Here is a 12,584-nt window from a genome sequence, read left to right as displayed (position 1 = left end):
TTGTTGTCCTTGTCTTGGACATACGCGGAACAATTATTTCCGCAGAGAAAACTATTTCGGCAGAGATAGCAACGACTAGTCGTCTACGTCTTGGAGCAGAGAGCAGAGAGCACTCCCTCAAACTTAGACAACAGCGAAAGTGCGAATCACTAAAATGTTGTCATCCTCAACCTCAAGGATCACTTTCATTTTTAGGTATTCTCTTCTCCAAATCCCTAATTTTGTTTCCTTCCCTTCCTCTTCATCCCTTCACTCTCATTCTGAGCCCCCATCCCTTCGCCAAGTTGATGAAGCTGTTGATTCCTTCACTCGCATGCTCTCTATGCGTCGCCCTCCATCCATCATCCAATTCACCAAGATTTTGGGATCTCTTGCCAAGACCAACCATTTCCCCACCGCCATTTCCCTTTTTCAGCAATTGCAAGCCAGAGGAATCGCTCCCGACTTATTTACTTTGAACATCGTAATTAATTGTTGTTGCGGCATGGGTCGTATGTCACTTGCTTTCTCTGTATTGGCCAAGATTTTCAGAATGGATTATCAACCTAATACGGTAACATTGACAACAATCCTGAAAGGTCTCTGTCTCCGTGGTAGTGTTGAAAAAGCAGTGCGCTTTCATGACAGAGTGCTGGCTCATGGATTTCACTTCAACCAAGTCACTTATGGGACCTTGATCAATGGCCTCTGTAAGGCCGGACACACATCAGCTGCTATTCAAGTGTTGAGAAAGATCCCACGGTATGGCATTGCTCCTGATGTCTTCATGTACAGCGCAATTATTGATAGCCTCTGCAAGGATACACTTGTAAGTCAGGCTTTTCATTTATTCTAGGGGTGCACATGGGCCGGGTGAAGCCGGGTTTGATGTGACCCAGACCCGACCCGAAATATACACCTGGTCTATTTATTAGACCCGAACCCGGCCCTAGACCCGATGAAACCAATACACTTTCGGGCCACAATTATACCGGGTAAAAACCGGGTGAAAACCGGGTGAAAACCGGGCCGTTAACATTACATTACGTTGATACCTTCTTGTAAGCTAGCATGTAAAAATATCCAAATTTTCAAGACTCCAACCATTATTTAACATGGTAAAATTCACTTAGAAAAATATAACAAGAACCAACCCTTCTTCAAAATTAAAGCATAACCACAATCAATACTAAAGTATAACCACAATCAATACTAATATTGTCTAATAATACCAAATATTTAAATCAATACAAATAACATAATATTATGCATTAGTCTAAAGTCTTATACATTATAAACATAAAACATTAACTTATAGTTTTATAATGACTAATAACACAAAATATTAAGATTTACAATACTTAAATTCCACATAAGAATAGTCATGATCCATCACTAATAACACAAAATATTAATTGTGTATAATGACCGGGTCACCGGGCCGACTTCGGGTGACCCGAGCTATGACCCGGACCCGACCCGAAATAATGACCGGGTCTATTTTTGAGACCCTTACCCGACCCTAAACCCGATGAAATCACACCAAATTAGCCCCAAAAGTGTTCGGGACCGGGCCGGGCCTTCGGGCCGGGCCGGGTCTGTGCACCCCTAATTTATTCTCTGAAATGCTTGCTAAGGGAATTTCTCCTAATGTTATCACGTACAGTTCTCTCATTTTTGGATTGTGTCTTGTGGGTCAATATAAGGAAGCCATTGATTTGTTAAGTGAGATGGTGCTTAGAAACATTATACCAAATGTTCGTACCTATAGTATTTTGATCGATGGGCTATGCAAGGAAGGAAAGATCAAAGATGCTAAGAATGTGTAGGCTGTGATGACAAAACATGGTGTGAAACCAGATGTGGTTACTTATAACAGCTTAATGGACGGATATTGTTTGGTTAATAAGGTAAATAAGGCAAAATATGTATTCAACACAATGGCTGATAATAGAGTGTTTCCTGATGTTCGGAGTTACAATATCATGATTAATGGCTTTTGCAAAAGTAAAATGATCGATGACACCTTGAATCTCTTCGAAGAGATGCGTCGCAAGAACTTGGTTCCTGACACGGTAACTTACAGTACTCTAATTGATGGCTTGGGAAAATCAAGGAGAATCCTTTGTGCCTTGGAGCTTCTTGAAAAGATACATGATCGAGGTCAACCCGCTAATATAGTCACTTACAGTTCTTTGATGGATGCTTTGTTCAATATCAAACAACATGACAAGGCACTTATGTTATTCAATCAAATGAAAGAGAGTGGCATTGATCCGAATATATATACATACACCATACTTATAGATGGCCTATGCAAAAGTGGATGGCTTAAAAATGCAAAAGAGATTTTTCAAGATCTTTCCATTAAAGGCTATCACCTAAACACAAGGATATACAATGTTATGATAAAGGGGCTCTGCAAAGAGAGCCTACTTGATGAAGCATTGGCCTTAAAGTTGGAAATGGAAGACAATGGTTGCTCTCCGGATGCTGTAACTTACGAAATAACTATTCGTGCTCTGTTGGAAAAAGGTGAAAATGATCAAGCGCTGAAACATCTTCATGAAATGATTGCTAGAGGCTTATTGAAAAGACACTAAGGAGGAATAAATCAACTCAAATTAATAAATTTTCTGTTGTCAAAATTTGTACAGAACTTGGTAAATTTTATATCTATTGGGTTGGAGGATTTGGGAAATGCCATGAAGTCACTATCACCTTGATTTTGGTTAACTCACTGATGTTGAATTAATTTTGAACTTGTGTTATTGGCTGATTTTTGAGTCTTTGTTACCATGGCTATCATGCATCCTGTTTCGGCGGATATTCCTAGTTGTAACTGGTGGGTTAGTGCTTAAGATTTCTTCATAGTATTTAAGAGCTAATGATTGGTCTGATGAGCAACTGTCTTTTATTTGACTGAATCTTCTTAGAATTCTTCTAAAAGACATGCGGTGGCTAGATTAATGACATAGATGTATGATTTTCACTGCCATCTTCGAAACAAGTACATCTACTAAATGCATGACCCCACTTTTTTTGTTGACAATTTCAACATTTTTGTTATTTTTTAAAATCTGATCATAGGTGAAGAAACCTGTATACTAAGTCTCTGATTACACTTGATGTTTCAAATAAAAAAGGCTGTGCAAGAAGGAATTTCTAGGAATTTGGCTAGTTTGGTTCAAATATGAATTATCTTAAAACCTTTGTTCATTTTCATAATTAATGTTACTCGGCTTTAATTCTGAGAAATCCATTGAAAATATGTACATTATGTTCATTTCCATAATTAATGTACGGTTGTAATTAATGTTATCTTAAAACCCTTGTTCATTTCATAACAAATGTTACTCAGCAGTTAATGCTTAATTGAATTATTTCATTGTTTCTTGTTGGAAAATCCTATATAGGGATTATTACATTGTTCTTGTTTAAAATCATGTTGAAAAGCTTTTATTTCTTCTTGTTTGTTATCAGCTACACCTGTCATGAAAGATTTGGTGATTCTAATGCCAAGTACAATTTTTACACCTATTTCTTTGGTATTTTCTAAATCTTCTCTGCATTGTGATCACTGGGGTTAGAATAAAGAATTAAAAGTGAAACAATGTTGTACAAATTGAAATTGCATTTGTTCTTGTAGAATATTTTTGAATGCTAATACAATTTCTTTTGGGATCAAAAGTAGAACTATTATATAGCCTCACTGCTTAAGTGCTGATTAACTTATTCCGTGAAACTGATATTGACCTTGTATTGGTGGTTGAGTATTTGGATTCTTGTCATGGATATCATCTTTGTTCCATGCTTACTGATTGCTAAGTGCACTCAAGCATGTTAAGTTGAAGCATGGCACAGACAATGTTGAAGATCTCTAGTATGAATTTTCCTTTATACATAATTGCGAGACACTTGATTTAATATTTTGTCAGCTTATTTGGTTTCTAGTTGAACCCACCATTCGATTATAAGCTTCAAATTCAGTTTTAGATGGAAGTGAAAAATAGCTACTTTCACAAAAATCACTCTTCAGATTAGACTAATAAACATAAAATGAATTGATCTCAAACAAGATAGAATATGGTTGATGCTGCTATAAACTTTGAGGAATCAATCTTAGCATCATAATGAAATTAGGTTGTTCATGTACTATTTATTGGGAGGGGTTGTAACTGGATGATAGTCTTTAAGTACTGCAGAGATCTGAATTTGCTGAAATAATGGCGGTGTTGAAGGCATTGCAGAAGCAGATCGGTGGTTCTCAAGTATCGAGAACCAGAGACCAGGTAGGCATGTGAAGCCTCAATCATCAAGCACTGCTGCAGACTTCGGTAGGAGATTTTGTTATTATATATTACTAATTTTAAGGCTAAAATGTGCCACATGTCACTTAAAATCAATTTTTTTTTATCTAAAATTAAAGAATTCTCCTCTCTCCTCTCTTCTTTTCTCTATCTCTCATTCATTCACTCACTCTATCTCTCTTATATATCATTATCAATGACTAATTACGAATTTGACAATCAAAATATATAATATAACATTATCTAATTGTATCTAAATTTAATTAAAATTAAAATTAAAATTAAAATACTAAAATTGAAATATAGCTATATTATATATTATATTTATATATTTATATATTACTAACTAATTTAATAACTAAAATGTGTCACATGACACCCTCTTATTAAAATTTACAAAAAATATTTTCTTTTAAAATTAGTAAATATCCTTCTTATATTTTTTTATCTATCTCTTTTTTCTTCTATTTCTCTCTGTCCTTCCCACTCTATATATAATTTATAATTCATATTTTATATTAGTAATTTGACAAATCAAAATGTGTCACCAGATATTTTCATTATAATTAAAATAAAAATTTTTCTTAACTTTCAAAATTAACAAACTCTCTCTCTCATTCTTCTTCTTTATCTTTCTCTCTCTTTTCTCTCATTCTTTATTTTTCTCTACCTATATATTCTACAAAAAATGAAATTAACAACATAATATAATTTAAATAAAAAATATTATTATATACATTTTTTTTATTTAATTTTAAATTTTTATTGCTTATCTTTTTAATATATTTTTTCACTTCTTTTTTAAAATATTTATTACATATAATTTAAAAAAATACTAATGTTGTGATTAAAAGTTAGAATCAAGATTTAATTGTTTTAAAAAAAATGAGTTAATTTTATAACTATCAATATAAAGTTTTTTATGTTAATATCTAATTATATTTTTATATATATAGAAAAAATATTATTTTTAAATAGCAAGTATAAAAATTAATTATTTCTATTTGTGCAACAAATGTAATACCTAATTAAATATAAAAACATACACCTTAAATTCTTTCAAATTTTAGATAATGAGTGTTAAAATTAAGTAAAAAGATTAAACTCTTTCATTTGAAAATAATAACTAAAAAATTTATTATTTAATTTTGTTTAAGACTACTCTGGTCTTCTTAGTCGACGGGAACTTTTGTCCCTTATGACCATTTTATAAAAGTAGTTTAATGCTATAAATTTTTTATGTCATAATTTATAATACCAGAATTGACATAATTTTAAAAGATTTATATTCCCGTAATAGTATTACGGGTAAAAATACTAGTAAAATATGTATCAATAACCACGGCAAGACCATTGGAGTTACCAAGAACTATGAACGCATTGTTGATGTTAAAAAGATGTGAATTTCAAAATTAATCATTAACTAGTATTTTTGCCGATAATGTTATTACGGGAATATAAATCTTTTGAAATTACGTCGACTTTGTTTTAATATTATAGATTATGACAAAAAAATAAATATTTATAGAATTAAAGTACTTTTCCAAAAGGATCATATGAAAAAAAGTTTTTATCAGCTAAATTATATGTAATAAATATTTAAAGAAATAGAAGTAAAAATATAGATTAAAAAGATAAGCAGTAAAAATAAAAAATAAAATAAAAAAATATGCATACAATAATAAAATATTTATGTAAATAATATTACGAGATTATTTTATAATTATATATAATTATAAATTTAATATATATCTTATAATTTTGTGAATCTATTTGAATTATATTATTTTATTAATTTTATTTTTTGTACAATAGAAATGTAGAAAGAGATAGAGAATGAGAGAGAAAGATAAAGAAAAAGGAGAGAGTGAGTTTGTTAATTTTGGAGGAAAATATTTTATTATAATTGTAATGAAAGAATACCGCATGACATATTTTAGTTTATCAAATTAGTAATATAAATTATAAATTATATATAGAGTTAGAAGGGTAGAGAGAAATAGAGAAAGGAAGAGAGGTAGATAAGACCATGGAAGAAGGAAATTTATTAATTTTTGAGAAAATATTTCATTTTAATTTTAATGAGAAAGTGACTTATGACATATTTTGGTTGTTAAATTAGTAATATAATATAGCTATATTTTAATTTCAAATTCAATATTTCAATTTTAATTTCAATTTCAGTTTAAATTTTAATTTAATTTTAATTATAATTAGAGAATATCATATTATACATTTTGATTGTTAAATTTATAATTAGTTATTGATAATGATATATAAAAGAGATAGAGTCTGTATAAGAATAAGAGAAATAGAGTGTGTGAAGGAATGAGAGAGATAGAGAAAGAAAGAGGGGAAGGAGGAGAGAACTCTTTAATTTTGGAGGAAAAATTTTTATTTCAATTATAATGAGGGAGTGACATGTGGCACATTTAATTGTAAAATCAGCAATATATAATAAATAATATATAATATATATTTTTTAACAATTGTTGATGATTTTAATCGCTTTAAATGGGTTATTTTATTAAAATAAAAAAGAGAAGTGTAAAATCATGTAAATTATTTTATTAATTTAGTTGAAACAAAACTCAACTCTAAAGTAACAAATATCCGTTCTGATAATAGACTAGAATTCATTTTACATGATTTTTATGTTTCAAATGGCATTATTCATCAACGTAATTGTGTTGAAACCTCACAACAAAATGGAAAGATAGAACGGAAAGCATTAATGTAACAAATAACCCAGCTTCTAGCACGTCATGACCAATGCTAGCCGCCAAGTGCTGCTACACGGCTTTTCTTAGATACTCTAGACCTTATATTGAATATATACATATGAGCCTATAGTGCTAGTCGAGATCGCGTGTCAGATATATAGATATAATGAAATAGATAATAGTTAAATAGATAATATATACATGAAGAATAGAAAATACAGAAAATATAACAATATCATACATATATTTCCGAAGGTTCATTTAGTACATTATAATTCATACTGGGTTACGTTGTTGCTTATTCATGAAAATATTTACAGACTCCATGTTTATACTATCAAGCCTCGACTCACAAGAGTCACTCTAGTCTGGGACCTATTCTAACTTGTTTATATAGGCATTTACAAAAGCACCTAGCCTTCTAATCTATTCAAAGCGAGGGCAAAGACAACTACTAGCACTGCTACTATTATAACTGCTGCTAGTCTTCGATCCCTGGTAGATGAAGAAATACAGAAGTACTGTGTGGAAGTAAGAGAAGTCGCTCTGACCCTCCGATAATGCTACTGCTGCTCGCTAGTCCCAAGGCTGGAAACTCAAAGAAGATCTCATCGGTTTGCATCTACGGAATAGGAAAGTAAGGGGTGAGAACCTAAGGTTCCCAGCAGGGTACTATACAGAAAAACCTAAGGGGTTCCGCAGCCTAAGTCTATGACTTTGCGCAGTTAGGTCAGTAAGTCACACAAACAAGTACAAGCACAAGTATATAACAGAATAGTAACCAAGCACATAATACAAGAAGCAGAGACAAAATACAATCACAAGTACAAGTAAGCAATCACAAACATAGATAATGCAGCAACCAAGTATGATGCATGCCTGGTCCTATGCAGGCCATGAGCTCATGCGTCGTTTGACTACATGCAACCCGACGTTACCTAGGAACTTGTCCTAGATATGGTTTCCCAATTGCGTCCGTCCGTGCATACGTGTCAATGTGGTTAAAAATACCACAAGTCCGTGACAACAGACAATCGTCGCAAAGCTTGACGCCATAATATACGCACAAAAGGAAACAAAGTTTTAGCAGTCAGTGGGTAATACTCACCTCCAAACAACCTCTAGCACCTTGGGGTTTACAGTTCTTTTTTTGCGGCACATCTCAATAAAATTTATCTCTAAGGGACTTCTTTCCCTTTCTTTTTAAATAAAACTTGTGCCCGGTCTCTGCTCTTTAAATCACATCCTTTGTTACATTTACTATTTTACCTTAGTACTTTTATATATTTTCAATTTTGTCCTTTTGTACATGACTTTTCTTTACCGTTTTCTTTAGACTTTTAGTGACGCTTTCACCACTAATGTTATTAATTTATCATTCTACCCTCATATTTTTATTAAAAGACCTTCTTACCTTCTATTAAGTTAATGAATTATTTTTAATTTGACTTTATACCTAAAATTACTAATATGCCCCTAAGTACTCTAGTTTACCGTTTAACCTGATTTAGTGTCAAAATGTTACCGGATTAATCCTAATATTTTTCTATGACCAAATTATCCATAATACTTTTATTTAATGCCAATTCTACCCTTAGAGATCTAAAAGATCATTTTACCCTTTATTAATGTATTTACTTATTCTAGTTACCACTTTTAACCGTTTTACTTCTAACTTTTACTAAAACTTTTATTTAGACCCAAAACTTTTATTGTAATTATAATTTTGACACAATTAATTTATATAATTACTTTTATCCTCAACGACACTAAATTCAGAATTTTACATATCTTTCAATTAGATTACACTTTTAACCTTCTTTTTATCCAAAAATGGCCATAATACCCTTTTTACTTTTACACCTTTGTTCTATAGGATTAAAATCAGTCTTTTAACCTCTTTTTAACCCTGATACACGTGACTTTCATGATCATTAAGTGGCTGAATTTTCAGGGATGCAATTTTTCATTTTTATCCACTTTTAGTGACTTTTAAGGCTTGAAACTTAAACTCCAAGTGCTCCATTAAGTTCTTACTGTCCCATACATTGTTCAGAGGCAAAGAAGCTTCATATATCACTCAAATAACAGTCCAAAAATAGAGAAACATCACTAAATTTCCAGAATTAAGAATCAAGCACAAAATCACCAAAAAGTAGCTTATATGAACACCGAAAACAAGCACAAACATAATCTAACTAATCCTAACCCTTATCTCTTATGTAATTCAGTTAGTAAACCTTTTAGACACTAGAAAACATGCACACAAGGGATGAAACATAGCTGGTGGTGGTGAGTTTCGTTTTGGGCCTAAAGTGTCGCAAAACGTCGAAATTCAACCACTTTGATCTCGAATCTCTCTAACTCCTTAGGCGTGCTCCATGGGTGCTTCAAGAGGAGTTCTCTATACATGAAAGAGAGTAATAATTCTTCATGGCTACTATTTTTAAAAAAAGAAGTGAAAAGGAGAAAGAACAAGAGTTTACCTAGCTGAAATTTTGATATAAACGCAATGATTAGCAAAAACAGGCAAGAGTTTGTACTTGTATGGTTTGAGTCCTTGAAGAACACATGAAGAATAATGGAAGAAGAGTTGAAATATGGGCTGGGGCACAGAGAATAGGTGCAAGAATTTTCTCTCTTTCTCTCTCAAGAATTCGGTCAAAAGAGTGTAAAAATGTGTAAAGTGTTTTATGAATTTTGCGTGTAATGCTTCCTTAAATTAAAAAAAAAAAATCAAAGTCTTGCTAAATTTATGATGGTAAAAGTGTTTGAAATTTTCGTGGTCAAGGGATGGGCTTCAATGAATAAGGGGCATGAAAACGAGGAAGCTTGGTTAGCGCTTACATGTCGAGCTTATCCACAGTTAACCGCATTTAATTACTCGAGGTTAAAAACACAGCAGAGAGGGGTGAAAGGCTGAGATAGTCTCGTCCCAGAGGCTGAGAAGGAGACACAAGTTACTTGGGTGGCAAATAAGAAGATTTTGGGTCTCTAGGAGTCATTTGCGGAATATAAGTCAGAAATTCGGTTCGAAGTAAATTTTACCGTGTGATGAAATAATTAATGGCTAAGATTTATTCTTAATGAAATAAATCATAAATGTATGGCTAATATTAATCACAGGACACAATTACTAAGGTCGAAATTATTTTTACCACTAGTTTCGAAATTTTCGGTTACAAGAGTTTTTCTCGGCGTATGCAAAAGCGTCACTAAAAGTAAATTTTCAGCTCAAAAAGTCTCTAGTGAGAAAAATAAACCAATGGTAATCTAATATTTATTATTTACGAGTCAAACTTGACTTAGGGTGATTAATTACTCTCATAAAGTCAATTTTGACCTTATTAATGGTCTTTTTCTATTTATATTTTTTATTTTTCTTTAATTTTCAATTTTTTTTACCATTGGGCCAGCCTCACTATTTCTTGTTGGGCCGTGATTTGGGATTTTGCAAAATTAACTTTAAATAGCCAGAAAAGTCTGTTTACCAAAAATCGGGTTCTTACATTTTACCCCCTTAAAGAAAATTTTGTCCTCAAAATTTCAATTATGCACAAGGAATTATAAGGACATCTTTGTCATGTGTTATGGTTAAGATTCTTAATTAGCATAACACTCACCTCAAGCAAAGTGATTGGGTCTAGTGGCGCTTGTTAGTAGTCACAGTAAAACTCTGCCTTGTTGATGGGGTCTAGAGGCCCTATCTGTAATCCTCTTGCGGCAATCTCTTGCCAGGTGTCCCTTATTATTGCAATAGTAACATATATTTGTACCAAACCGGCAAGGCCTACCGCCATAATTTTTCCCACACTTCGGGCATATGAGGCCATCTTGAGTTTGCTGAGGTTGTTCTCCATGTACCCATCCTAGGTCATGATTACTGTTACTACCATTGAAACGAATAGGAAGGTCGCCTCCAGGTCGGTTCCAGTGCTATTGTTGTCCGATAGATTTGAAATCTCTACCCCGAGGGGCTAGTCTCTGATCAAAACTTTGTTGTGCAGCCTCTCGACGATTTGCTCATGCAACTGTCAACTTCTTTGAACATTCCTCTGCCAGTTGACTCTTATTGACTAATTTAGCAAAGTTCCTTATCTCTATTGGACCCACTAAGGCTAACAGATCCTCCCTAAGACCTCCCTCATATTTAATACACTTTCAATCCTCATATTCTGCAAGATTTCCTTGGCATGTTCAAAAATCGACACAAGTCTTCGAATATCTGGGTGTACTCATCCACCGTCATGCTTTCCTACCTCAATTGCAGTAATTCCAACTCTTTGGCAGTGCGGGCAGACGGAGGGAAATACTTCTTGTAGAACTCAGTGCGGAAGTCAGCCCAAGTGATCTCAGCACCTCCTTGTTTCAACAACTTGCTCACTCCCTGCCACCAATGCTGTGCATCCCCCTTCAGCATGTAAGTGGCGAACTCCACTTATTGTCCTTCAGGGACATGTTGCACCTGCAGAGCCTATTCTATGGCATGAAACGAATCATCTGCCCCGGTTGGGTTGATCGTTCCAGAGAAATTAGACGGATTAACTTTAAGAAAATATGCTAAAGTCATTGGCCTATCCCCCTCGGGTACACTGTTTTCCAATCCATTTCCATTTCCATTTCCATGGCCGTTCCCATTACTGTCGTTCCATTCTTTCTATTGTTCTGTTGGTTGCAGCAACGGAATCGTGTACAGCTGTAGCCATTGCGTTCATAGATTCTAACAAGGCAGCCGGGTCAAATGCCAGCTCGGAACTCAGACTCGATTGCCGAGGGCTACGCCTGTTTGCAGTCATTGAGGTTCTGTTAACACCAAACGATCAACGTTAAGATGATCAGTCTTAACATATCCAATTTAAGTGCTAACATTTACAAAATGAATGCTCACAGATCATCATGCAAGATGTATCATTAGAGATACCTTAGCAGCATGAAAATACACAAGCAGAGCATGTGGTGAAGCATGGTCAGTCCAACCCCAGGCTCTACCAAAGACGAACTGCTCTGATACTATTTGTAACGACCTAGTTTCTACCACGTCATGATAATGCTAGCCGCCAGGCACTACTACACGGCTTTCCCTAGAGACTTTAGACCTTATATTAAATATATACTTATGAGCCTGTAGCGCTAATCGAGATCGCGTGTCAGATATATAGATATAACGAAATAGATAATAGTTAAATAGATAATATATACATGAAGAATAGAAAATGCAGAAAACATAACAATATCATACATATATTCCCGAAGGCTCATTTCACTACAAAAAAAGGTCTATGGTCACGGTGAAAAATCGTGACCATAGCTAGTGAAAAGGGTGACCATAGGTCTATGGTCACGGTTTTTGACCTATGGTCACGGTTTTTCCACCGTGGCCTATTCTCTCGTGGCCATAACCTATGGTCACAGTTTTTTTTATCTATGGTCACGGTTTCTATGGTCACGATTTTTCTACCGTGACCATAGCCTCTATGGTCACAGTAGCCCTATCTATCGTCACGGTTTTCACCGTGGCCATAGCCCTATCTATGGTCATGGTTTTTACCGTGACCATAGCCTATTTTATTTT

The sequence above is a fragment of the Arachis hypogaea genome, chromosome 15 (assembly GCF_003086295.3).
Source record: "Arachis hypogaea cultivar Tifrunner chromosome 15, arahy.Tifrunner.gnm2.J5K5, whole genome shotgun sequence".
Lineage (NCBI taxonomy): Eukaryota > Viridiplantae > Streptophyta > Magnoliopsida > Fabales > Fabaceae > Arachis > Arachis hypogaea.
This window is presented reverse-complemented; position numbering follows the sequence as displayed.